This window comes from Eumetopias jubatus, unplaced genomic scaffold (assembly GCF_037043125.1).
Source record: "Eumetopias jubatus isolate StellerSeaLion01/CBP00866 unplaced genomic scaffold, mEumJub1_p1.0 scaffold_16, whole genome shotgun sequence".
NCBI lineage: Eukaryota > Metazoa > Chordata > Mammalia > Carnivora > Otariidae > Eumetopias > Eumetopias jubatus.
Window position 1 is genome coordinate 55,554,880 of NW_028274822.1, and position 27,857 is coordinate 55,582,736.

At 42.4% G+C, this 27,857-nt stretch overlaps 1 protein-coding gene across 4 annotated transcripts in view; it reads right to left on the minus strand.

Annotated features, from left to right (window-relative positions):
* EPB41L3 (erythrocyte membrane protein band 4.1 like 3) overlaps positions 1 to 26,984 on the minus strand; it is a 148,750-nt gene extending 121,766 nt beyond the window's left edge. The window contains exon 1 of one of the 4 annotated variants that reach the window (XM_088019619.1): positions 26,863 to 26,984. The gene's annotated coding sequence lies outside the window, so the exon portion shown is untranslated. Of the gene's footprint in view, positions 1 to 23,769; positions 23,829 to 26,862 lie in introns of those variants that run through there. The other 3 variants (XM_028123935.2, XM_088019618.1, XM_028123937.2) reach the window with 3 other exon arrangements.
* Positions 26,985 to 27,857: the final 873 nt, after the last annotated feature.

Sequence of the window (27,857 nt, forward strand, 5' to 3'; positions counted from 1 at the left end):
ATAGCAGAAGATCAGACCAGAACATTAGCTCCATGTGGGCAGAAATTTTCTGGTTTCCACTCACTGCTATGTAGTAAGTGTCTGGCATATGACAGGTTCTCAATAAAAATTTGGTCAATAAGTGAATGAATATAAATAACTAATTTAGCTGGCACTCAAAACATTATTGGATTAACTTAATCATAAGATGTTGAAATACTGACAGACTCAACATTAGCCATTAAAAGCCTTAATCCTATTATATAATATTAACAATTAAAAATTTAACTTGTAGCAAGAAGGCAATTAAACATTATCAGACAATGCATATCAGGAGTTTGTTTACCACAAGTAAAAGCATTATCTTTGTAGAACAGAAACATTTACTCCTTTTAATGCCAGACAGATATTTATAGTAACAGTATAATAATAATATAACCAATGTATTTCTGTACACATAAATGGTGACCTGGACAAGAAAAGGTATTTGCCATGCAAGGCACGCACTATAGACTTTTTTTTTTTTTTTAAGATTTTATCTATTTATTTGACAGAGAGACAGAGAGAGAGGGAACACAAGCAGGGGGAGTGGGAGAGGGAGAAACAGGCTTCCCTGTGAGCAGGGAGCCCGATGCGGGGCTCGATCCCAGGACCCTGAGATCATGCCCCGAGCCGAAGGCAGTTGCTTAACCAACTGAGCCACCCAGGCGCCCCTATAGACCATCTTTTAAAGACGGTATGTTTCATTGTTTTGTGCTCTACTTCAAAAACACACAAGTGCAATTCATCAGCCTGTTCACCATAAAATGTCATTAGGGTTTAAAGCCTTTAGAATACATATCTCTTCCCTTGGTTATTGACCCATGTCTACATTCAAGGAGCTGAAACAATGAACAACTAACATTGTTCCTAAAAGTCATCCTAATAGGAGCCAAATGGTAAACAACGAAACATAACAAAGCAAAGCAACAGAAAGTAACAGACATGTTTTCCATTTCACTACAATGTACCGCACAATGTACCCTAAGTCATATTATACTGAGTGTATTTCAAGATTGAAAGAGAAGAAATATCAAGGACCCAGTATCAAAAACATCATACGTCAAGTAAATGGGGATATACAAAAGGAGTAATTCCCACTGAAATTTCCATGAGGATAGACATATATGCTGGGTACATTATACAAGGGCCACAATTACGGTAAAAGCAGTGGTTTCCATAGTTTTAGATTTCACAAACTGGTAAACTAACATTACTGAACATGAAATGGTGTTAGATTTGGCTACTGAACCAAACGTTATCCACAATGGATTCTGAATAGAAGGTATGCAAAGTGGATCGCTCCAAGTTTCTCTGTTTTCTCCCAAGACTTCCTCTCATTCTAGACCACCACAGCTTCCTCCTGATAATTCTTTTTTTCCTTCCTCAAACTATTTAAATCAGGTTTTTATCAATTGAAACAATAAACCAACACTCCAAATCAGAAACAGATTGATACTATCAAACTGACAGAAATAAATTTATGGGATGCCTGAGTGGGTCAGTCAGTTAAGCATCTTGCCTTTGGCTCAGGTCATGATCCCAGGGTCCTGGGATCGAGTCCCACATTGGGCTCCCTGCTCAGCAGGGACCCTGCTTCTCCCTCTCCCTCTGCTCCTCTCCCTGTTTGTTCTCTCTGTCTCTCTCTGTAAAATAAATACATAAAATCTCTTAAAAATAAAATACAATAAATTTATACATAAATTTATACCTAAAAGGATTAGGGACAATCTTTTTGCAAAATAAAATGTGATTCTTCTCCATTTAAATTTTCAAAATATATTCAATTAAAAAAATTTTAATACCTGTTAGTTATAAGCTTGACTTCTTTGAGAAAGGGTGTCCAAGATCACGTCCTTACTAGGTTTTTTTGGTTTTAAAAACCTTTTATTTAAAAAAAGATTTAAAAATATGCGGACATTTATAATATCCTACAAACAGGTATTTAAATACACATTTGAAATATGATTTATATGGGTATATGTATATACGCATATGTCCCTAAAAATATTAAATCTACTTAATTCTTACAACAAACCTATAAAGTGGGTACGATTACTATTCCCAGTTAAAGAAACTGAAGCACTTTAACTTTCCCCTGGTCATACAGACAGTAATTGGCTGGGCTCTTAACTACTATATTATCCTAACAGCTGCTTTCCTACTATCCGTAATTAACAAATATAAACAAAATATTTCCACTGGTCATTTTCAGGAAACAGGGCAGATCACGGATCCTGATAAAACAAACTCATCTCTGCTTCTGACATCACGCTCTATGGACCAAGCAAGGAGGCCACATTTTTTCTATCTCAACCACTCAGAAAGTTAAGGTCCCTTCACTCTATCTATGGATGAGTCCCGGGGAGGATCTGCTGAGCTGGCCTGGATCACACGGGTGGCATGGAGAAGCGTGACTGACAAGGTCTGGGTACCTAGCCTGCCCCTGTACCCAGGGGAACAGGCAGGCTGTATTGGCAGCCACAAATAATCACAAGAAAGGAGTCAGGAGCAATTCTCTGAAGCAATAGGGAGCAGGTGCTGGTCAGACTGAAAGATGCACACAACAAATGCTAACACTGTGAAATCACTTGTCTAGCTTATTTCAATTGTTCACTTTTAATCATGCACTGCAGAAAACCCAGTTTTAGCACAGATAGGCCACACTTCATTTCATTCCATTCAAAATGATACGCAAGCAACAGGAAGTTCCCCTTCTTCTGTGCCCCAACATTTGTTGCTCCCTGGGCCCAAGGAAGAGCAGGTCTGGACAGCCCAGGGGCCTGAGTGGTGAGCATAAGAGGCCCAGACAACCACAGTTTGTCCAAGAGCAATTGCATGGCCTAGGAAAGCTTTCACATGCATCGGCACTATTCCATGGACTGGCACTTTGAATCCAACTCTATGAAGTATTAGTAATATTAATAACCTGTATAGCAACATGATGAGGTCAGCTTTACTACAATTCCCATTTCAGATATGCACTTAGCATGTGCACAAATGTCACATAAACCCAAGGCCAGTACTGCCATCCACACTTTGCAGGTGAAGAAACCGTGGTGAGGGAACTAAAGAACTTGCCAATGACTGCACTGTTAAGAACAAGTGCCTGAGCTGGGATTGAACATGCAGACTGTATGATATATATGGACAACTAACTGCCTGTCACAAATCTGATCCAAAACTCCCACAATGATTATAAGCCATAGAAATGATAGGTATATAGTATAATCACAATATGTATGCACAAGTGTTATATAGATATTATGTATATAATACAAAACATGAAGATTCGCATCTATCTTCTTAGAACTTAAAGGTGTGAGGACAACTCTTAGAGCACACAGGCCTTCTAAATCTGCCATTATTAGAAAGTACCTAAATTGAATCTTCTTTACCACTCAACTTCTCTTTATCAGGCAGATGCATTAAAATCATTGCAGTGTCCCTAGTACCTCTTCCAAAAAGACATTTTCTACAGGAGAAACAACCAGTGCATATTTAATGCTTATGAGGATCATAATGAAGCTGGTATTTTGACTAACAGGTTTTCAACTTCATCCTCTTTTCAGTATAAAACAACACCAAGAAACAAGACTGTTCCATCAGGCAATTCCATTTCACCAGAAAGCCATAAAAACAATGATCTATGTCATCACAGTCTCTTTAAAGAGAGCTACAAAACATCAAATTTGCTGAGGTGGGCCTGAGATGGAATCCCGACTGCTTGCGGTAAAGAATAATAGCTTCAAACTGAGTCATTGTTGTTATCAGACATCTAGAATCTGTGAGGCCAACTACGGACGGATCCTAGGATGTGGAGCACCAGCAGGTCTTCAGCAAACCTATTCCTGTGGGCCATCAACTGAAGTACTTCATGAGGAATGATCATGGAGGGTGTGGGTCTCCTACATCTTCAGTTATTACAGAACATCTAATCTGGTATCTTCTTTATCAGTCAACTCCCCTTTATCAACCCGACATGTCCAGCTCACACTGATCTTAGAGCCTCAGGCAGGAATAAGTCACTGTTGGCATCAAGAAGAAAAAGGAATATACAGTTTATACTTGAACAACGTAGGGGTCATGGACACCAACCACTCCCTACAGTTGAATATCTGTGTAAAACTTTTGACTCCCCCCAAACTTAACTGCGGATAGCCTACTGTTGACTGGAGGCCTTTCCAACAACATAAGCAGTCGTTTAACACATATTTTGTAATACGTACTATATACTGTATTGTTATAATAAAGCCAGAGAAAAGAAAACATGAAGAAAATCAGAAGCAAGAGAAAATACATTTACAGTACTCTACTGTATTTATCAGAAAAAATCCACATTAAGTGGACCTGTGCAGTGTTGTTCAAAGTTCAACTGTAATTGAAAACAAATTTAAGAATGAAGAGAGACTATTCAACTTCACTGACACTGAGTACCTGGAGCTAAATAGGGAGAAATTCTGTATTTCTACCCTCCTGAAGTCTAGACATGATACTCAGATTTAGAGAAAAATGTAATTTCCTATAAAGAAATAGAAATAAGGCAGTAATGAAAACTTTCTTTTGGATAAGATATTCTTTAAAACTAAGTTAAAGATGATTTCACATATGAAAACAAAAATATCTATCTTTATACCTCCCAATAATTTCCTTACTGTATTCCAAATGAAAAATTATCACTCAGTTTTCCTTAATTAGAATGCATGCCTAATCAAAACCTCACTTATCTACTTGACATTTCACTGAAGAGCTCAGAATTAAAAAGCAACTACTCCTTGAGTTTCCCAGAATAAAAATGAGAGATGTAAAAATTATTTTCTAAATTACAAGACAATAGAATATTCATTGGTAAGATTAAAAACCCTGTTTACCTTAGACTGTGCTAAAATTGGAAGGGGAAAAAAGGGGGGTAGGCCAGATGGTATGTCTGGGAAGATATTGACAACGTGGAAGTGTTAATTCTTGGGGAGGGATAAATTACTGTATTCTAACAAGCATCAAGAATCCCAAGTCCAACTTAATTGAAAACGACTGGAACCCAACTGTCACTCTGGAAGCATGACACCGCTCAGTGACGTATGTCTTGACTTGGCACACATACCAATTCTTTTATATCCCAAGAAGATCCCACATGCTGTACAGGCAAGCTTTCTCAGCAGGAGTCTCACTTTTTAAGGTTATATTTACAATTTAAAGTTAAATCACTTTTAATGCAACCAGATCTACTAAATGTTAAAGATTGACTTCGATTTTTCCTTCATAAATTCATGGGATTGTCTCCCATTCTATTTTAAATAACTCCTTCATTTAAATATTTCTTGGGCACTATCATGTGCTCAGCACTGTTCTAAGAGCTGGGGTCTATGGCAAAAAAGCAAAGCTGATATTCTCTGGGTGGGGCAGGTGGCAATAAACATAAGTAAAGTACATTTCATACAAAGAAATGTAAGCAGGGAAGGGGGACAGGTAGTGTTTAACGGGGTGGGAGGTGGTGGGGGCTTATGTACAAGGAGAAAGCTGTGTAAATATGCTGGTAAAAATGTTCTAGGCTGAGGGGACAGCAAGTACCACATCTCTAAGGTAGAAGCATGACCCTGTTCAAGGATGAGTAAGGAAGCCAGGAACCTTGGCAAAAACATCCGGTCTTCCCTAATAAGAAACATACCATGGAATCCTGCGGATGTCAATATACATGAACACAAACATCGTGAACAAAGCAAGCTGCAGAAGGACATATACGGCACACCATGTAATGGTTTTTAAACATTGAAAACAAGACCACAGATAATTTAGTGATATGATAAATAGTTACATGGAAAAGAATAAAGAACTGTTACCATGATGAGAAACACAAATCCAGAAGAGCGGCTGCTCACAGGAGAGAGGGAGGCACTGTTGTGGAGGAGAGCGTGGGGAGAGACTGCATGTTGGACTATGTTTGATTTCTTCAGCTGGATGTTGGGTATACCAGTGGTCACTACACTATTACTCAACTTTTTGTGTATCAGAAATATTTTGCACCATTCCTAGAAAGGAATCCTCAAACCTATCTCAGCAACCTCCGCTTTCTTCACCATCTGTGGGTCATCTTGACATTTACCTTTGAGTGACAGACGAGATAGCACCAGTATTTCTGTTCAGCTATTATCAAGAATATTTTATCTCTGGTAGAATCATTTGTTATCACAAGGAGAAAGGGAGCAAATTAAGGGAATGAAAAAGCTGTCATCATGTTTCTAGCACTCTCTAAGTACACATTAGAACCTTTCACGGTCTACAGAAAAGGGCTGCATAAAAGAAAATACAGCAAGTCTATGCTTAGTGCTTTAAATGAAGCTGCACGTCACAACTTTAAATACAGCCTCTTCTTTACATAGGAGGTGAGTATTTTTAGCAATGTCACCTTTGCTTCTCTATATACTTCTTTAAAAAAATAAAATACCATGGATAGAAATTCATACTGCACTTCATACCTCACTGCCCATACTTCCAGTCTTCCTATGAGCATCCAGGTATCCCAGCCATGCACGTGTATGCATGTTCTATTCCCTTACTTTCCTCTCCTCCTTAACACACTGCAGTTTGCTCCACCCCCAGGATGCCCTGGGCCTGGGAGAGAAAGGAGAGCAGGGAAGCGGCAGGACCAGTGGGCATGTGGGGAAATGAGCACCTCTCTGAGCTCCCTACTGAGAGCTGGTCAACGTGGAAGCAGCTAAATGCAAAGCTGTCTCAGGAATAGTATCCCCTGGGGATTGGGAGGGGGTGGGGGCACATACCGCTCCTTCCTGAAACACATTTCCCCCAAGTCCTCTCTCTAGGACCTCATCTTCCCCAGCTTTAATGCCCTTTGTATTTTAATGACTTGTGTCTCAACCCTGAAGCTGGACCTCTCTGGCTGGCTGATTCCTGTGTAAAGCCTCCTGGACATCTCTCCTTGGATGTCCCACAGGACCCCTGGGCCCAACTCCTGATGTCTGTGTCCCCGTCAACAACCCCACCATCAACCCAGGCCTCCTCTGGTGGATGTAAGCTCAGGGGCAGTAAGTGGGGCCACTCCCCTCTCCCCTACCTCCCAAACCCAGACACACCCCCAAACCTCATCACTCCACCTCCGAAACATTTTCACCAAACCTCGCAATTCCATCTCCTGAACATTTTCCCAATGATTCATTTCCCTCCATCTCTACCACCACGTCCTTACTTCAAACTACCCTGAATTCCTGCCTGGACAGTAATATTGCTACTGGTGAGTACTTACTATGTGCAAAGGACTTATACACAGGGTTGCTGGAAGGCCTAATTTATTGTGAAGTGTGATTATTTTTAGTTTACAGAAAAAGGAAGTGAAATTTTTAAGATTAAGTATTTCCTGAAGTTATAAATCTACACAGCTGTGGAGTCAAGACTTATTAAGTTTACAGATTCATTCATTCACTCAAACAAATGACTCAAAAACAGTCATTTTAACAATTGATACACTGTCTCTTAAAAAGGAAATTCCCTAGATTAATACAAGAGCCAAAGTAACTCTTCTGAAAATCACATTTGACCACATGTTCCAACAGGGCAAAACTCCTCATTGCCTCTGCATCTCCTCGAGGCAGCATGGTTCCTGGGGCCCTGAGCTCTGGCCCAGCGGCCTCCAAGGCTCATCTCGTCACCTCCCCACTGTGCCCAGATCCCGTCTGGCTTCTTAGCCAGATGCAGTTTCCTTCAGCTCCTTGAAGTGACTTAACTCCCTCGTTCCTCTCAGCCTTTGTACACACTGGCCAGTGGCTGCAAACACGCCCTGTAGCCTCGACCCAGTCAGGCCCTCCCCCGTGTCTGTCACGTCTGATGCTAGGTCACTGCTCAGGTCTTAGGTCTGGCATCTCGCCCTCTCCTTCCAGGACCACCACGCAACCCAAGTCTGGGTAGGAGAGCTTCCTGGGTCTCATTCACGGCCCCAGTGCCCCTGTCGCGGCACTAGTCCTGGCAGATTGTCACTGCCAAGCAGACACTTATCTCTATGCCCTGGGTGACAAGGAGCCCCGGGAGAGCGGGCACTGCTGGTCATTTTGTTCGCCACTCCACTGTTGGTACCTGCATTAGTGCTGGCACTTAGTAAGTACTCAAGACATACTCCCTTGTGAGGAGAACAAACCGAGGCACAGAACTGTGAGAGTACAGCATGAAAGAAGTCAGATATGCTCCTTCCCCCTTGTATGCCATCTTAACCCCCTACAAAGACTGCCAATTATTATCGTGCACATCTTTACAGCTCGACAAGTACTTTCCCACCAATTACACATCTGATCATCACGATAATTCTACAGGAAGGAGAATGGGGTTGCTCTGCAAATTTAGATCTCTCCCTCAGAGAGGCTCGGTGACTTCTTTTAGCCAACTTGCAAATAAACACGAGTCTTTGGTCTTGTCTGTTTTGTACACCTGCGGGATCCTTCAGAAGAAGATGAATGAGTTGTGACACAGTCAAGGTTCTGGATTCTGGTGAACTAGAGTTGCAGTCAGACCTCGGAAAGGGGGCAGCTGAAAGTAGAGTAGGCTCGGGGGGTCAGATGTAGGTTTTGTAAGCGCCAAAGCTTTTACAATTTGGGGGGGCATTATTTAAGAAAAAGGATTATAAAATTACGAATTCAAACATAAGTAACAAGTGTCATTCGTTTCACAGTCCACATCTGAGCCGGACAGCAGGAGAAATTAAACTTACACGAGAAAAAAGAGGAGGTGTATTCAAAGTCAAAATAATATCACAAGAAAGGTAAGTAAGGCACAGGAAAGGGGGGCAAGAGTAAAAGCTCTTTATTCAGTGGTGACAGGGGATCACTTGAGGCACTGTACCAGGCCCACACACACACAATGATTACAGATGTGGTTCCTGCCCCGGACCACACACAATGGAGATTTAGTATCACACCTGAAGAGGAGGGGTACAATCAAGAAGGACTTAGTAAAATGTCAGAAGTCCCCACATGGCAGTATCTAAAGTAGGCCTCTACACCTATGGTCACTGTCATCTGGTCCTGTTTCAGAGCATTCATCCCCCTCTGAAATCACATTTATTTGCTTATTGCCTATCCCCCTGCTTAAACTACAGGGCGAACAGGAAAGCAGAGAGGTCTGCTTTGTCCTGTTCACTGCTGTCATCCTAGCACCAAGCAAGGTACCAGGTTCACGAGGAGCCTTCCAGAAGTATTTGTGGAATAAACAAATAAATGAGTAAAGGAATGAACAAAGGAACCAAACCTTACAAAGGCTCAAAGTGCCAAGCTTTGGTACATGTCATTGGTCTTTACGGTCTAAATGTGTATTCTGGTATCCATTAGTGAATCTTTTACAATGAACCATCACTGTTGCCAAATGAGCATCCTGCTTGGACAAATCATAATTTCAAAGAAGTCTGGCTCAGGGCCAAGCAGCCAAGAAGAAACATGGGCACCAAGCTTAAGGAGGAAGCGGAGTCAAAAGACGGGGTTGGTTTCGCTTCTTTCTTTAGTCTGACAGACACCGGAACCAGAGTCGTTTGGAGAAGGGCTAGTTGGGACAGAAGCTGGCCTGGGTGGAGAAGACGTGAATTCATCATGGGGGAGAGTAAAACGTTCACTGAGACAGAGAGAGTGGAAGTCAGCCACGGGTAGTGTGTAGACGCGTGTTCGGGGGGGCTCCTCAGTACACTAGGTCGTTTAGAATTCTAGCCAGGAGAAGTTGGAGGCAAGGAGAGCACCAGGCTGAACTCCAACTTTTAAATAAGAACATGTAGAAAAACCAGGTATGATGGTAAACAGATAAAACCAATAAATGTTTCAAAGGCACACTTTGCTGGAAATTAAGTAGAAAAAGATTATGAAAATTTACTAATATTTGTGTATTCCATCCTTACCCTTTACATATATTGTCTGAATGTCAAGGCACTCGTACAGGTGGTTCCAAGATGCAAGTCTGGTGACACCTAGAGACACTGCAGTGAGAGGGAGAAAAGTCCGTGTCTGAAGACGGTTAAGTCACGCATCTCGCTTGCAGTCTCCCTGTACCAAGAGCCCTGCGGTCAGGAAAGCTGCTTCAGGCCTGCAAGGCTGCACGGCGGCTATAGCTCCAAGGTCTGGAAGCTCCCCCCTGGAATTCATCTTTAGAGCCTAAGAAACTGTTGTAATTCAAAGATTAAATACAAGTGACTTGTTTTGTTGCCTTCTCTACATAGAGAAGTGAGAAGTGTGTCCTTTTCAGATGGAGAATAGAGAAAATAAAGCTAATTAGCATCCATCATAATGTAATCTGGCCATTTACCATTTACATAATATCACCAAGAATACTAACATTTGCAAAGAAAACAAAGGTTTTACTCATTTTCATCTATGTAAGAACTTCCTAACAATTTAAGAATATCTGTAAAACTCAAATAGCTCAGTATGATTTTGATCAGCAGAATCACCTTTACTCATAGAGGCATTTCCTCCTCACTGATTATACTCCATTTTTGTATTATTGTAGAGAAAACTAACCCCAACTGAAGGCATACCAAGCCACGTATTTTCACCAATTTTTAGAAAAGATTTTATTTATTTACTTACTTACTTACAGCGTGGGGGTGGGGGGGCAAAGGGAGAGAGAGAATCCCCAAGCAACACAGGGCCCAATCCCATGACTCCGTGACCACAACCTGAGCCAAAACCAAGAGTCACTCAACTGAGTCACCCAGGCTCCCCTTTCACTTACTAATTTAATACTCCTGACCATTATGCTACATAATTACCATCATCCCTATTTAACAGATAAGAAAACTAACCTTTAATCCTACTTCCTTAATCTTTTAAATTTTACTTAATTTACTAGAAGGGCCACAAAAGGGATTAACTGATGGACCAGCCATAGTGAAACCAGGCAGGGCTCTTTATGCTGAGCATTCTCTCAAACATTAGTACTACTTATTGACAGGGTAGTATCTTTCCAGATTACATATTTACCAGACAGTAACCAGTAAACTAGAAAGGTGTCGAGACAAGATTCCTTAAGATAGCTATCTCAAAATGTGGCCCGGGGACCACAGTATCAGAATCCGCTGAAAGCACCTGTTGACATACAGATACCTGGACCCAGCTCCAGACCTATTAAGTGAGAACTATGGATGGGTCCCTAGAAATTGCTTTTTAACAAATTCCCCAGGAAATTCTGTTACACAAGAAAATGTGAAAACCACTGTGGCTAATTTCTTGCAAACCTCTATTACCATCATTTGGAGTTTCAAATTTGACAAAGTTCTATATTCTCACTGAGGGTCATCTTTTGGATTATGGAGTTTGTGGCAGAATGTCCCAAAATTCCATACTCCCCTTGGGGATTTATCTTTGCAATCTCACAATTCCTAACAGGCCTCTAGGAACAAGCAAAGTAGGCAAACAACAGAGTAGCTTAATTGGGAAAACATTTACTGTGTGCCTACTCTCATTACACATGGCTCTAGAGGTCTTCGGATATAGGTCTCATTTCAACCTTCCCGTTGGCACATCATTGCCATCTCACAGCTGGAGGACCTGGCCCAGAGAAATGGAGCAAGCTGCCCCAAGTTACCTAGCTGAAGGGGAGCAGATGTTTCAACCCATATCTACTCTAACTCATTGTATTTTCTCTATTCTACAACATAGCTCCTCCCCCATGAATTACTGCTATCTAGATTCAGGATTTAAGTGGAAGAACGTTCCAAATGTCTTGAGCAAACTAGTCAACTTCTATACCTTTTCCAACCCCATACTTTGTCCACTAACAGCATTCCTCTTAAGCTCAAGTTAATAAAAGTTGCCACCCATAGCACAAAATAATGGCATAAAGTAGACAAAAATCAAGAATTCTCTCAAATGAAATTACCAAACACTGTAGCTCCACAATGTGAGTAACTCTAGATACAAATTACATAGAAGCAAACAACTCCCAAGCCCATCCCTGGGCTCAGGCTCCATCATGGCAACCTAGCAGTAGTCTAGGTCCACCATACCAGTTAGCGCCATGTTGGGATCATATAGCTATTTTCCTCAGCCACATGAGTGTAGGAAAACAACATGGATTTCAAGTAAAACTAACAGTCAAAACCATGGGCTTGGGGGCAGAGCAAAATGGCGGAGGAGTAGGAGACCTGGATTTCGTCTGGTCTCAGGAATTCAGCTGAATAGGGATCAAACCATTCTGAACACCTATGAACTCAACAGGAGATCGAAGATAAGAATAGTAACAACACTCTGAACAGAAAAGTGACCACTTTCTGAAAGGTAGGACGTGCAGAGAAGTGAATCCGAGGCGATATTCGGGAGGATAGACAGCGGGGGAGGGGGCCTCCGGCGGCCGCTTCTGGCAAGTGATAGAGCCGCGGAGCACAAAATCGGAACTTTTAGAAGTCGGCTCCGTGGAGGGACTTCGCTCCAGTGGCTAAGCTGGGGGTGGAACCCTCGCAGGACAGTGTGGTCTCAGTACCCTTGGGGTCACAGAAAGACCAGGGGTGCCTGAGTGCCACAGAGCTCCCAGGTATCAGAGCGGGGAAGCAGGCTGCAGAGACAGAGCCAAGGCGCGGGCTCTCAGCTCGGGGTTGCCATAAACTGTGATCTGCGGCCCAATAGGGCCACTGCTCCTCCAGCAGGGACTCAACAAGCGGCAGAGCCGGAGAGACTCCCCTTCCTCCCCTGGGAGGAGCGGCGCGGGAGCGCACCGCAGGGATCTGCTGGGTTTGGAGACTCCACACGGGGTCGGGAGCCAGACATAGAAACGCTCCATCACAGGCTGGGTAAGCACGGAGTGCGGCCGGAGACCGGGAAGACGGGAGTGACTGCTTTTCTCTGGGGGCACACTGAGGAGCGGGGCCCCGAGTTCTCAGCTCCTCCGGGCGGAGATTGGGAGGCCACCAATTCCACCCTGGTCCTCCAAAGCTGTACCAAGAGCTTGCAGGGAACAAAAGCTCCTGAGAGCAAACCCGAGCAGCTTGCTTAGCCCAGACCAACAAGGGCGGGGCAATTCCGCCTCCAGCAAAGACATTTGGGAACCACAGCAACAAGCCCCTCCCCCAGAAGATCAGCACGAACAGCCAGCAAGCCAAGACCAAGTTTACCGATCAAGGAGAACGGGAGAACTCCAGTGCTAGGGGAATACTGCACATAGAATTCATGGCTTTTTTACCATAATTCATTAGTTTTTCAAAGTTAATTTTTTTAACTTTTTTTTTTGAATTTTTCTTTTTCCCTTTTTCAAACAACACCTTATCAATCCCTTTTTTAAAAAAAAAACTTATTTTTCATTTTTCGAGTCACATTTTTATCCCTTCATAGTAGCTACCCTTATTTTTGGCATATATATATAAGTTGTTCTCTCTTTAAAATTTTGAAATACAATTTCTTCTAACAGATCAAAATATACCCTAAATCACTAGTGTATGGCTTTGTTCTATTCTCCTGCCTGATCACATTCTCTCCCTTTTTTTTCTTTTTTTTTTTCTTTTTCTTTTTCAATCTTCTTTCTTTTTGAAAAACTTATTAATTCCTTTTATAAAATCTTTTATAATTTTCATCTTTACAGTCATCTTCTATCCCTTCATTGTATCAACCCTTATTTTGTACATATTTAAGTCTTTCTTCCTTTAAAATTTTAGCAGGCACTTTCTTCTAACAAACCAAAATATGCCCAAAAGCTAGTGTGTGGCATTGATCTATGCACTAGTCTGATCATATTTGATCATATTCTGTTTTTTTTTTGTTTTGTTCTGTTTTTGTTTGTTTTTATCTTTTTCTTTTCCCTTTTTTTTTCTCTTCTTTCTTTCCCTTTCTTGTCCCCTGGTTTCAGGTCTTTTCTGATTTGTATAGAGTATACTTGCTGAAGACGTTGTTAACCTGTTAGCATTCTGTTGTCTCATTCATCTATTCTCCTCTGGACAAAATGATAAGATGAAAGAAATCACCTTGGCAAAAAGAACAAGAGGTAGTACCGTCTGCCAGGGACCTACTCAATACGGACATTAGTACAATGTCGGACCTAGAGTTCAGAATCATGACTTTAAAGATACTAGCTGGGCTTGAAAAAAGCGTGGAAGTTACTAAAGAAACCCTTTCAGGAGAAATAAAAGAACTAAAATCTAACCAAGTCAAAATCAAAAAGGCTATTAATGAGGTGCAATCAAAAATGGGGGCACTAACTGCTAGGATAAATGAGGCAGAAGAGAGAATCAGCGATATAGAAGACCAAATGATGGAAAATAAAGAGGCTGAGAAAAAGAGAGAGAAACAACTACAGGATCACAAGGGCAGAATTCGAGAGATAAGCGATACGATAAGACAAAACAACATTAGAATAATTGGGATCCCAGAAGAAGAAGAAAGAGACAGAGAGGGGCAGAAGGTATATTGGAGCAAATAATAGCAGAGAACTTCCCTAATGTGGGGAAGGAAACAGGCATCAAAATCCAGGAGGCACAGAGAACCCCTCTCAAAATCAATAAAAATAGGTCAACACCCCATCTAATAGTAAAACTTATGAGTCTCAGAGACAAAGAGAAAATCCTGAAAGCAGCTCGGGAGAAGAGATCTGTAACCTACAATGGTAGAAACATTAGATTGGCAACAGACCTATTCACAGAGACCTGGCAGGCCAGAAAGGGCTGGCATGATATCTTCAGAGCACTAAATGAGAAAAATATGCAGCCAAGAATACCTATATCCAGCTAGGCTATCATTGAAAATAGGAGAGATAAAAAGCTTCCAGGAGAAACAAAAACTAAAGGAATTTGCAAACACAAAACCAGCCCTACAAGAAATATTGAAAGAGGTCCTCTAAGCAAAAAGAGAGCCTAAAAGCAGCATAGATCAGAAAGGAACACAGACAATATACAGTAACAGTCACCTTATAGGCAATACAATGGCACTAAATTCATACCTTTCAATAGTTACCCTGAATGTAAATGGGCTCAATGCCCCAATCAAAAGACATAGGCTATCAGATTGGATTAAAAAACAAGACCCATCAATATGCTGTCTGCAAGAGACCCATTTTAGACCCAAAGACACCCCCACATTGAAAGTGAGGGGGTGGGAAACCATTTACCATGCTAATGGACACCAAAAGAAAGCTGGGGTGGCAATCCTTATATCAGACAAATTAGATTTTAAAACAAAGGCTGTAATAAGAGATGAAGAAGGACACTATATCCTACTTAAAGAGTCGATCCAACAAGAAGATCTAACAATTGTAAATATCTATGCCCCTAACATGGGAGCAGCCAATTATATAAGGCAATTAATAACAAAAGCAAAGAAACACATTGACAACAATACAATAATAGTGGGGGACTTTAACACCCCCCTCACTGAAATGGACAGATCATCTAAGCCAAAGATCAACAAGGAAATAAAGACTTTAAATGAAAAACTGGACCAAATGGACTTTACAGACATATTTGGAACATTCCATTCCAAAGCAACGGAATACACATTCTTCTCTAGTGCCCATGGAACATTCTCCAGAATACATCACATCCTAGGTCACAAATCAGGTCTCAACCAGTACCAAAAGATTGGGATCATTCCCTGCATATTTTCAGACCACAATGCTTTGAAACTAGAACTCAATCACAAGAAGAAAGTCGGAAAGAACTCAAATACATGGAGGCTAAAGAGCATCCTACTAAAGAATGAATGGGTCAACCAGGAAATTAAAGAATTTAAAAAATTCATGGAAACCAATGAAAATGAAAACACAACTGTTCAAAATCTCTGGGATACAGCAAAGGCAGTCCTGAGAGGAAAGTATATAGCAATGCAAGCCTTTCTCAAGAAACAAGAAAGGTCTCAAATACACAACCTAACCCCACACCTAGAAGAGCTAGAGAAAAAACAGCAAATAAAGCCTAAACCCAGCAGGAGAAGAGAAATAATAAAGATCAGAGCAGAAATCAATGAACTAGAAACCAAAAGAACAGTAGAACAGATCAACGAAATTAGGAGCTAGTTCTTTGAAAGAATTAACAAGATTGATAAACCCCTGGCCAGACTTATCAAAAAGAAAAGAGAAATGACCCAAATCAACAAAATCATGAATGAAAGAGGAGAGATCACAACCAACACCAAAGAAATACAAACAATTATAAGAACATATTATGAACAACTCTATGAGCAAGCAAATTAGATAACCTGGAAGAAATGGGTGCATTCCTAAAGATGTATCAACTACCAAAATTGAACCAGGAAGAAATAGAAAACCTGAACAGACCTATAGCCACTAAGGAAATTGTAGCAGTCATCACAAATCTCCCAAAAAACAAAAGCCCAGGGCCAGATGGCTTCCCAGGGGAATTCTATCAGACACTTAAAGAAGAATTAATACCTATTCTCCTGAAACTATTCCAAAAAATAGAAATGGAAGGAAAACTTCCAAACTCATTTTATGAGGCCACCATTACCTTGATCCCAAAACCAGACAAAGACCCCATCAAAAAGGAGAATTACAGACCAATATCCTTGATGAACATGGATGCAAAAATTCTCACCAAAATACTAGCCAATAGGATCCAACAGTACATTAAAAGGATTATTCACCACGACCAAGTGGGATTTATCCCTGGGCTGCAAGGCTGGTTCAACATCTGCAAATCAATCAACGTGATACAATACATTAACAAAAGAAAGAACAAGAATCATATGATCCTCTCAATAGATGCAGAAAAAGCATTTGACAAAGTACAGCATCCTTTCTTGATCGAAATTCTTCAGAGTATAGGGATAGAGGGTACATACCTCAATATCATAAAAGCCATCTATGAAAAACCTATAGCGAATATCATTCTCAATGGGGAAAAGCTGAGAGCTTTTCCCCTAAGGTCAGGAATGCGGCAGGGATGTCCACTCTCATTGCTGCTATTCAATATAGTATTAGAAGTCCTAGCCACAGCAATCAGACAACAAAAAGAAATCAAAGGCATCCAAATCGGCCAAGAGGAAGTCAAACTCTCACTCTCTGCAGATGATATGATACTGTACGTGGAAAACCCAAAAGACTCCACCCCAAAACTGCTAGAACTCATACAGGAATTCAGTCACGTAGGAGGATATAAAATCAATGCACAGAAATCAGTGGCATTCCTATACACCAACAACAAGACAGAAGAGAGACAAATCAAGGAGTCGATCCCATTTACAATTGCACCCAAAACCATAAGATACCTAGGAATAAATTTAACCAAAGAGGCAAAGGATCTGTACTCAGAAAACTATAAAATACTCATGAAAGAAATTGAAGAAGACACAAAGAAATGGAAAAACGTTCCATGCTCATGGATTGGGAGAACAAACATTGTGAAGATGTCAATGCTACCTAGAGCAATCTACACATTCAATGCAATCCCCATCAAAATACCATCCACCTTTTTCAAAGAAATGGAACAAATAATCCTAAAATTTGTATGGAACCAGAAGAGACCCCGAATAGCCAGAGGAATATTGAAAAAGAAAGGCAAAGCTGGCGGCATCACAATTCCAGACTTCCAGCTCTATTACAAAGCTGTCATCATCAAGACAGTATGGTACTGGCACAAAAACAGACACATAGATCAATGGAACAGAATCGAGAGCCCAGAAATGGACCCTCAACTCTATGGTCAACTCATCTTTGACAAAGCAGTAAAGAGTGTCCAGTGGAAAAAAGACAGTCTCTTCGACAAATGGTGTTGGGAAAATTGGACAGCCACACGCAGAAGAATGAAACTGGACCATTTCCTTACACCACACACAAAAATAGACTCCAAATGGTTGAAAGACCTAAACGTGAGACAGGAGTCCATCAGAATCCTAAAGGAGAACACAGGTAGCAACCTCTTCGACCTCAGCCGCAGCAACTTCTTCCTAGAAACATCACCAAAGGCAAGGGAAGCCAGGGCAAAAATGAACTATTGGGATTTCATCAAGATAAAAAGCTTTTGCACAGCAAAAGAAACAGTCCACAAAACCAAAGGACAACCGACAGAATGGGAGAAAATATTTGCAAATGACATATCAGATAAAGGGCTAGGATCCAAAGTCTATAAAGAACTTATCAAACTCAACACCCAAAGAACAAATAATCCAATCAAGAAATGGGCAGAAGACATGAACAGACATTTTTCCAAAGAAGACATCCAAATGGCCAACAGACACATGAAAAAGTGCTCAACATCGCTCGGCATCAGGGAAATCCAAATCAAAACCTCAATGAGATACCACCTCACACCCGTCAGAATGGTAAAATTAACAAGTCAGGAAACGACAGATGTTGGCGGGGATGTGGAGAAAGGGGAACCCTCCTACACTGTTGGTGGGAATGCAAGCTGGTGCAGCCACTCTGGAAAACAGTATGGAGGTTCCTCAAACAGTTGAAAATAGAGCTATCATACAATCCAGTAATTGCACTACTGGGTATTTACCCCAAAGATACAAATGTAGGGATCCGAAGGGGTACGTGCACCCCAATGTTTATAGCAGCAATATCCACAATAGCCAAACTGTGGAAAGTGCCAAGATGTCCATCGACAGATGAATGGATAAAGAAGAGGTGGTATATATACACAATGGAATATCATGCAGCCATCAAAAGGAATGAGATCTTGCCATTTTAAATGATGTGGATGGAACTGGAAGGTGTCATGCTGAGTGAAATAAGTCAATCAGAGAAAGACATGTATCATATGACCTCACTGATATGAGGAATTCTTAATCTCAGGAAACAAAATGAGGGTTGCTGGAGTGGTGGGGGGTGGGAGGGATTGGGTGGTTGGGTGATAGACATTGGGGAGGGTATGTGCTATGGTGAGCACTGTGAATTGTACAAGACTGATGAATCACGGATCTGTACTTCTGAAACAAATAATGCAATATATATGTTAAGAAAAGAAAAAGAAGAAGAAGATAGCAGGAGAGGAAGAATGAAGTGGAGTAAGTTGGAGGGGGAGACGAACCATTAAAGACGATGGACTCTGAAAAACAGGGTTCTAGAGGGGAGGGGGGTAAGGGGATAGGTCAGCCTGGTGATGGGTATTAAAGAGGGCACATTCTGCATGGAGCACTGGGTGTTATGCACAAACAATGAATCATGGAACACATCAAAAACTAATGATGTAATGTATGGTGATTAACATAAGAATAAAAAATTATTAAAAAAAAAAAAACATGGGCTTGTCTCTAACATAACAGAGTGGCCCATATCCCTAGAGAATCTGCATGAAATCTGTGAATGGAGTTCGACATTCGCTAACCCTCTACTGCTGAAGACAAAGGCAAGGTTCAGAAATCAGAACAAGACCCAGGGCAGCTTTTTTTATTTTCCCCCCTTTCTCTGGAAGCCCCATGCCTCCACACCTCCTAAACTATCCCAGACTCTGAAGTGTCTCAACTCTGAATTCAGAGTCTAGTTCAGTCACAGGCTGTGGTGTCTGCTACCTGCTGGGGATGCCGTGATGCACGAGGGGAGACAGTGGGTACCTGGGACCTCAAGGTTAGGCTGTGCCAGGGGAGGTCCTCTGTCTGTGAATAGACTCTGGTCACAGTATGAATTAAGAAATAAAAAAATATATGGCGAAAGCCTGGTTGTTTTAGTTTATTAAGACTAAGTACGCACACATGACACTGAGCTGCACACAACTGCTATGAGATATTTTAATTTTGCTTAATGTCCTGTTTCACCACAGCCCCCTGATGTGTGTGCTACAAGACAATAACGAAAAGTACAAGCAGAAAGTAGCAGGAGGAGGAGGGGCTGGGTGACAAGATTTCAAATAATCACCATCGTTAACATAATGATCCTTCACCAGTATTGTATGGGACCCACAGAAAATATTTTTTCCCATTAAAAATAATGATGTAGATATAGATTTGTATACATGAGAAAGCTTCCCAGGACGTACTGTTACATAAAATGAAAATGGTTACATATACTGTTTAAGCTAGAAATCTGTTCTTGTAAAATATTATGTACCTATGTGAGTCCTTACATACACAAAATAAAGCTACTGCTATTTACTAGGCACCATCGGATACCGTGTTCCGTGCTTTGCATGTATTGTATCACTTAATCCTCATATCCTTGAGATGTAAGCCTTATGGCCATTTTAGAAATTAGCGAACAGAGTCAAGGAAGTTGAGAGCTGACCCAGGTCACAGAACAATTAAATAGCAAGACTGGGAGCCCAACCCAAGTCTGTCTGATTCCAGGACCCACTGTGGCATATTAGATATTCCAAGAGATAGCTTTGGAAGGATGTTTGCCAAAAATATTAACAGCAGCTGTCTCTAGAGCTTTTTGTTTTTCAGTATTTTAGAATATATTTTACTTCATTTTATTATTATTTTTTATATATTATTTTTAGAGGAGTTGGGAAAAGTAGAGGGAGAGGGAGAGAGAGAATCTTAAGCAGGCTCCATGCCCAGTAGGGAGCCCAACACTGGGTTCAATCTCATGACGCGGAGATCATGACCCGAGCTGAAATCAAGAGTTGGACGCTTAACCGACTGAGCCACCCAGGTGCCCCTAGAACATATTTTAAAGTAAGCATGCAAAATTTTTTAATATCTAAAAAAACAAAGATGTTTTAATTGGAAGGATAAATAAGCAGCATGGAAATCTTCCCATCTTCCATATATCTAATCTTCCACTCTAAACAGCCCCAGAACAACTAATCTCCAACTGAATATGACCACAAAAAATATATGGAGTTGTCAAAATACCAATCACAGAGAGGAGAAATCATTACAATCAATTTCTGAAAAATTCTGGATTAGGCCATTAACAAAAGATCATCTATCTCCAGACTCCTTTTCTTCCAATACATCCTACATTCATCACCAGATAAACACTCTTCTTTCCTACTCAATTACCTTCATTGGCTCCCTACTATCTAGTAAAGTCCAAAATACCCTTTTGTCTCATATCCCAAAACCTTCTACAAGCAGGCCCCACACTTCCTTTGACTTGTCTCCTACTGCTCCCTCGTGTAAAGGCTACATTCCAGCTAAATTTAGGCCTGTTGACCTCCAGAGTACCAGGACTAATCTCAATCAAAGTCCAACCATCTTCCAAGGACCAAAATAGAATACAAAGACCATTCAATAGATGTGTGCTATCAAGTAATGCACATAAGAAACATAATTACTGGGGCACCTGGGGGGCGCAGCTGGGTGTCTGACTCTTGGTTTCGCTCAGGTCATGATCTTGGGGTAGTGAGATCAAGCCCCTCACTCAGCTCAAGGGAGTGTGCTTGAGATTCCTCTTACCCTCTCCTTCTGCCCCTCTCGCCGCCTGTGTGCACTTTCTCTCTTTAAATAATTTTTTTTTAATCTTAAAAAAATAATTACAAATACACAGAATGGGCCATATAAATCAGCACTGATTATAAAATATTCTTTATAAAAAAAATTTGCACATCCAAGTGACAAACCATATTCCATAAAATTCATGACACCATTCACTGTAAGAGACACAGCACTCTGCCAATCAAGCTATGACTCATACATCAGAATTTTTCTTTCCTAGTTAAAGAACTCTTAGATTTATTTAGGTAGTCTATGCATAAATAAATACACAGAAACAAAATAATTTGGCCGAGGTCAGACTCCGACTCCTCTGAATTGCAGGCCAACTCAGTTATCACTGTCCATGCTTTCCCACAGTGCCATCCCCTACGCATCTTTATTGGTGAGGCACCATTTCTTGCAAATGCCCATTACTACTCCACGGTGTTCTTCCAATCTCCAATTTTGGATGCATGCAATCAGTGGCCTGCTTTCTCTCTGCCACATGGCTGAGAGCAACTGTAAGTCATATCCCTAACTCACACGTGTTAAAATGCAAAAATATAAGTTTGTTATAGAAACGAGGACACTGGGGTTTGCACAAAGACACAGAGACACTCACTGTTTGAGAATGTAAGCACTATGTACAAAAATGACCAAAGAGGAGAGATCTACAACAGAAAATAGTTTCTCTTTTTAGTCCGACGTCAGGATCCATATCATCCCCCAGCCCTAATCCATTTTCAGCTTTTGTCACACACCAGTCCAATCCCTCTCATCTTCTGAGAATTCCCTCTCTATGATGTCCTCCATGACACCAATTAGAGCCGGCAGGAAAGGAAGCAGGCCGGCCTCCTGCAGATCTTCCCTTAAAGAAGCCATTCTTGTTTCTCTAGGTGCAGTATTTTCTTCTGATATGGCAAAACCTCCAGAACCTCCCTCATTCAAGCTATGGGCAGAATAGCAAGCTTGTTATGAAGAGGATCATGCCATTAAAAATAATGACTGCAGACATGGGTCCAGTAATTCTCATTTTTAAATGGAGCAGCAGTGCCTTTGAAGCCTTTTCAAATATTTCTTGTAGTGAAGCATAAGTTACAAATGGCCTCATTTTTCATTCAAGTCCATAAATATTTACTCAATGCTATAAGTGTTTAGACCTGTACTTGGTTTGGGGATGAAACTCCAAGAAAAATAAGTTCCCACTCACATCATGCACTCACTCACTCAGTAAAACTGGAGAGAAAAATAAACACACGAAGCAGTTAAATATTGCATTTTTTCCTAGGTCCAGTACAGACCTTTCTAATTTTTTTTCTTTTTTAAGTTTGTAAGGAAGAGCTGTAAGAACAATGTATCAAAATGTCAGCAATCTAAAAATTAAGTTGTCAGCTTTTTCTCTGCACTGCAAATTACAAAAGAATTAGAGGTTTGGTGCTAATAGAAGCTTACAATTCTAAAGTGTGCAATTTAACCAATCACCGCAAGGTCTAAAAATGCAATTCCGAAGACATATCCACCAAGTGATCTGCAATTTCAACTTCTCTACTTGTGTCATTCTTCCCATTTTCCCCCCTTGCTTTGGAAATTGTTCTGGAAGCGCTACACAGTGAAGAACTGCCCAGAGCCTCTACATGCATAATACACTCACATGAAAAAAATGATAGTCATCTTGACCAAGGAGGTACAGAAAAGACAATGAAGATCTGCAGCTATTCCATGAGTCTTCACTTCTTCATGTTCATGCCACATTACATGCAGAAATCAAAACGTGAAATGTACTTTACAGTTTCAGAATTTCAGACTTCCTTTTGTAATTTATTCAATACTAATTCGGGTGAAACATGCCTGTGATCATCTGTGCACTAGAAATCTAAGTTAGGATTAAAATGTTAAATTATAAAATAATTTGTGAACAATTTAAATGGAAACCAATTACCCCAAATCACTGCAGATTATCTTGTAAACTTGTGAGATCTCTAGCTTTTCCCGTCATTACCAATTGCCAATTGCAATCACATCACTCAAAAATAAATCGGAAAGAACACTGCCTACCCAGAAAACACACTATCTTTATAGACAACACATACTTTTAAAAGACAATACTAATTATCTAAACCAAAAATTTAGCAAGAATGCTATTTTAGTACAAAGAATAGTAAAAAAAAATATGTGTAGTAAAATAATAGTAATAATATTATTATTATAATAAAATAATAGTAATAGTAAAAAAATGGCTCTGTGCATAAACAAAAATATAGACTCATTTTCTTGCTCTCTGGATAATTTTTTAAATGGCCCTTTTTAAAGATTACATATAGTGTTTTCCCCAATAAAAGGGAAATTCAATGATTTCTACTATTTCACACACACACACACACACACACACAACCCTCTTCTTCCTTGATCTATGAAACACACTCTCCTACGCAGCCTTGAATTCACATCTACCTTCCCATCCTCCAAACAATACCTTATGGTGCAGTTCAACTTGCGAAAGGAGAGTCTCGTTCATTTATCAGGCAAAGTTAAAGCCAGCAAGATGCTTCAGACCGTCTGGTTTTGCCTGCCCCACCCTTGTTTCCTTTGAGCCATAGTGATGTCACAACACCAGGCAGGGCAATGACTTCACTGCTCCCGTCCTTGCTTCTGAGCACACAATTCTTTGCTGCCAAGGCAAATCAAATGACAGCAGAACCCTCCAAGAGTGCCTGACGAATTCCCAACAAATTAGCAGCTAGCAAGCCTTTTGAAAGAAATAGATGCAGCAATTGCACCACTAAAGATCTCTCTAAATGGAGTGGTACTGAAGATGAATTTGATTCATGGTTTTCAATAGTAAGTCTATATCCCATAATAAAGCTGACATTCAGGACAGAACGGTGTCTGGATACTTGGAAGACACTATGGGAACCAAAGATGTCCAGGACAGTCAAGTAAATAAGTAATCTCTCTCTTCATTATAGCCAAATTCTCACAAATTCTCTCTCTCAAATGTACAGTTTTCGGCTTACTCCTGAATGAAGTTCTACTTCACCAAGGAGGACGTGAATTCTAATTTGTGAATTTTAAGATTTTTAAAGCACGAACTTAAAAGATGAATACGTATATTACAACATGTAAGACCATACCCGGGACAAAAAGTTCCTGCCATATTTAATCTAACATAGAGTAAATCCAGAAAAGATTCACAAACTGATGACAATATTTCATCTCTCAGTACATGAACGGTTGCTTGTCTTGTATCTGGGCAGCCCCTTAATGCATTCAACCAACCAGTTCTAAAAAAAAACCAATGTATACATAAAATAGTTTCTAATCAAGTAAAAAAAAAAAAAATCCCTGGTCTCCTATTTCAACACAATTCAAAGTTGGCCAAAGTCCAAACCCTGTACAAGAACTGGCAAAAACTGCCTCTAACCTAAAATCACATTCATGCAGAAGAAATGACTTGAAAATTAAATGTAAATACTTTGCTGAGACACTGACCTTTGACCTGTATCTTCTCGATCCTTCACCTAAAAGGGGTTCACAAATTAAATAATGTGGCTATTTTTATTACTGATAAATCATTCACAAAACATGTTCTTTTTGCAAAAAAGTATTTGTCTGAAGTGGATTAGCTAACTGAACTTTATGCAGTACCTTGTGCCTCTGATATATTTTGCTTTTGTAAACCACCAAAAAATTATAACGCAAATAGAACAGTATTCAGTATTCAGAGATTTTTTCATCAGTGCCTTGTGAAATTAACAAATTAGAGTTACTGTTTCTCAATCTCAGTTTATTTCCTCTCACAATTATTCTAACTGAAGTTTGGAAAAGTTTGAAACCAAAATTAAGATGCATTTTTAAAAGACCCTGTTAGAGCCAAGATATAAATCGCCTCCCCATTCCCCAGAGTTTACTCAAGCTTGAGGTGCTCCCCTTTCTTAATGGGGCTTTTTTTGCTTAATTTGCAGTAATTGATGCTGGATCCAGAGCTCCCAGATAGAAGTGGAATTTTATAATTTTGGATTTCTTGAGACTTTAAATATCAGAGTAAGACCCCCAAAAGAATGTTTTTAGCACTTAGCGTGATGACTCTTCTACTAGGGATGTTGATGCTTCCAAGGGAAACTCCAGGACACCTGGCTGCCTCTGAGAGCCTAAAATGGGCCCCCAAAAAGGTCAGGCAGGATATCTGCAAAAGCAGTTCTGCAGGACTGCAAGACTAATGTAAAAACACTGAAACAACAACTTAAACACGTAATGGAAGCACTGCATTAGCAGGACCGCCTGGCCCTCTCAGGATTTCCCAGCCCAGCCTCCACACGTAATTAATACCACATGTTTTCTTTATCATTCTGTTTGTTCTTCAACAATCTCTTCCCAGCTTTAACCCTGGGCTGCAACTGGAGAAGAAAACCCTAGAAAACTTTGGATCCGTAAATATAAAACCCCAAAAGGAAAGACTGCTCCCACTGCAAGGGACCAGTTACAATTTACTAGGTAACCACACCCACCGCATTGCAGAAGCCATGAACTTGGCGGGGGTTGGAGGGGAGAGGGGAAAGGGGGAGGGGGAAGAAGTAGGGCGAGATGAGAGGGGAAAGCCGAGAAAGCGAGCCACCGCGGCAGGAGCGGGGAAACACCCGCCTAGAATTGGCCGACACCACGACTCCCGCGGTCCGATGGCCCGGCCTCCCCACCCCCACGCTCCGCAAAGCCGCCCTCGCAGACACCTCCCGAGGCAGCTCGCAGCCCCGCGGGCGCCAGGTGAGCAGTGCCGCTCCCGGCCCCTCCGCCTCCCCGTGCTCCGGCTCCCCTGCGGGGGGCCAAGGGAGCGCAGGCTGGGGCGAGGGACGCCGCAGGTGCGGGGCCAGGAGCAACCTCTCTAAGACGCTCCCTCCTCCTCCCCAGTTCTGGGAAGCAGACAAGTTACATAAAAGCGGCCGGCCCGCTGCCGGGCCGGGATGCTTTGTGGCGAGCGCACCTTACCGGCCCCGCGCCGCGCCCGGCAGCCGGGAAGACCCCGCAGCCGCGGCCCCTCCCGCCCGGCGGCCACCGGCCCCGGGCGGCGCCGCAGTGTCGCCCCCGGTCCCCCGCCACTCCCTGCGCAGCCCGCCTCGCTCTCGCCCTCGGCCCAGGGGTAACTTAAAACATGGCGCCCCAAACGGGGGATTTGGGCAAATTGGCACTGAAGGGACGCGGGGGCCGCGCCGCCCCTCCCGGCCAGGGCTCCGGGGAAGGCCCCCAGGCCGGAGGCCGATGCTCTGGCTCCGCGCGCCGGCCCAGCCGATGCTGCAGCGCTGCGGGCGGGCGGAGCGGGCACGTCCCCGGTGGGGGGCGCAGCGCACCGGCTTGGCCCGGCCCCGCGGGGGTCCCGGCCGGAGGGCGGGCGGGTCCTAGGGCCCGGCCGGGTGTTGGGCTCCCGTGGTTCGGTCGGCCGTGCGGCGCCGGAGCCACGCGTCAGCCGCGCACCGCGCGCGCCTAGCCCCTGGCCTCCCGCTAGTCCTCCGCGCCTCGCAAACCGGAGACCCCCTCGGACCCCCTCCCCCTCCGCTCCGGCTGCCAGAAAAGTTACCTCGGCTGGGCAGGCAGCCCGCGCGCCGCGGCGTGGGGACGAGGCTCGGGCGGGCGTCCTCCCGGCTGTGCGCAGGAGGCTCGGGCGTGGGGAGGAAGCCGCAGACGCGGGCTGCTCGCCGCCGCTCCCCGCCCCCCTTTGCAGGCGGCTCGGAGGCTCCGCGGAGCTGCGGCGGGGGCACACGCCCAGAGCCGGCGCAGAGAAAGCCAACCCCGTCCTGCCGTCGCCTCCCAGCTGCGGGGGAGGGGGCCACCGCAGCACTTCAGGACAGTTAGGTTGTAACAGGCTTCTTCATCCTGGCGCAGGGTCTGGCTCGGGGACAACGCCTCGAGACCGTTGCCAATAGCATTAGCCTTTGGATGTCCACTTTAGATTACAGCTCAGACTTTCTGTCCCCTTCCTCATGCCTCCCAGACACCCCCTGTAAGGGGGAGGGGGCGAGGGTGTTCCTGGCTATCAGGTGAGTAATTTACTGGCTCAGGGGCTGCAGTGGTTTTTTGTTTTTCTCTTTTTTAAAGAAAAAAATAATCAAATTGGCGGCGTCTTGCGCAGGGTGGGTGTTCAAGAAATATCAAGTTAGTAGGGAACACCTGAATTAAAGGTTGAAGGAAGAGGTTTCCTGTCTTTCGGCAGCCCCTTCCTTCCCATTTTCTCTTTCCTCCCCACCATCAAGATCCAAAGTTACAGGTGGTCTCCCAAGCTTCCCAGTCTATCAGGGGAGTAAGTCATTATTGATCAGGCTTTCAGCTGAAATGGGGGGGGGGGTGCGCTCACGCTCCTGATTTACAGGTGAAAGGTGAAATTATTCCAGGTCATGTCACAATAAGCTCTAATCAAGTAACCAACTCATATATTAAAATGTTTAAGGCCCTCTTTAAATAGTCCTGGTCACCCTTTCAGGAGCTCAGCCACTCACTTAAGGTGGCAGGATGGATTCACAAAAATAATTGCATTTACTACTGGGTGCCAAAGATGTGGTGCAGAATAGGTGGCAG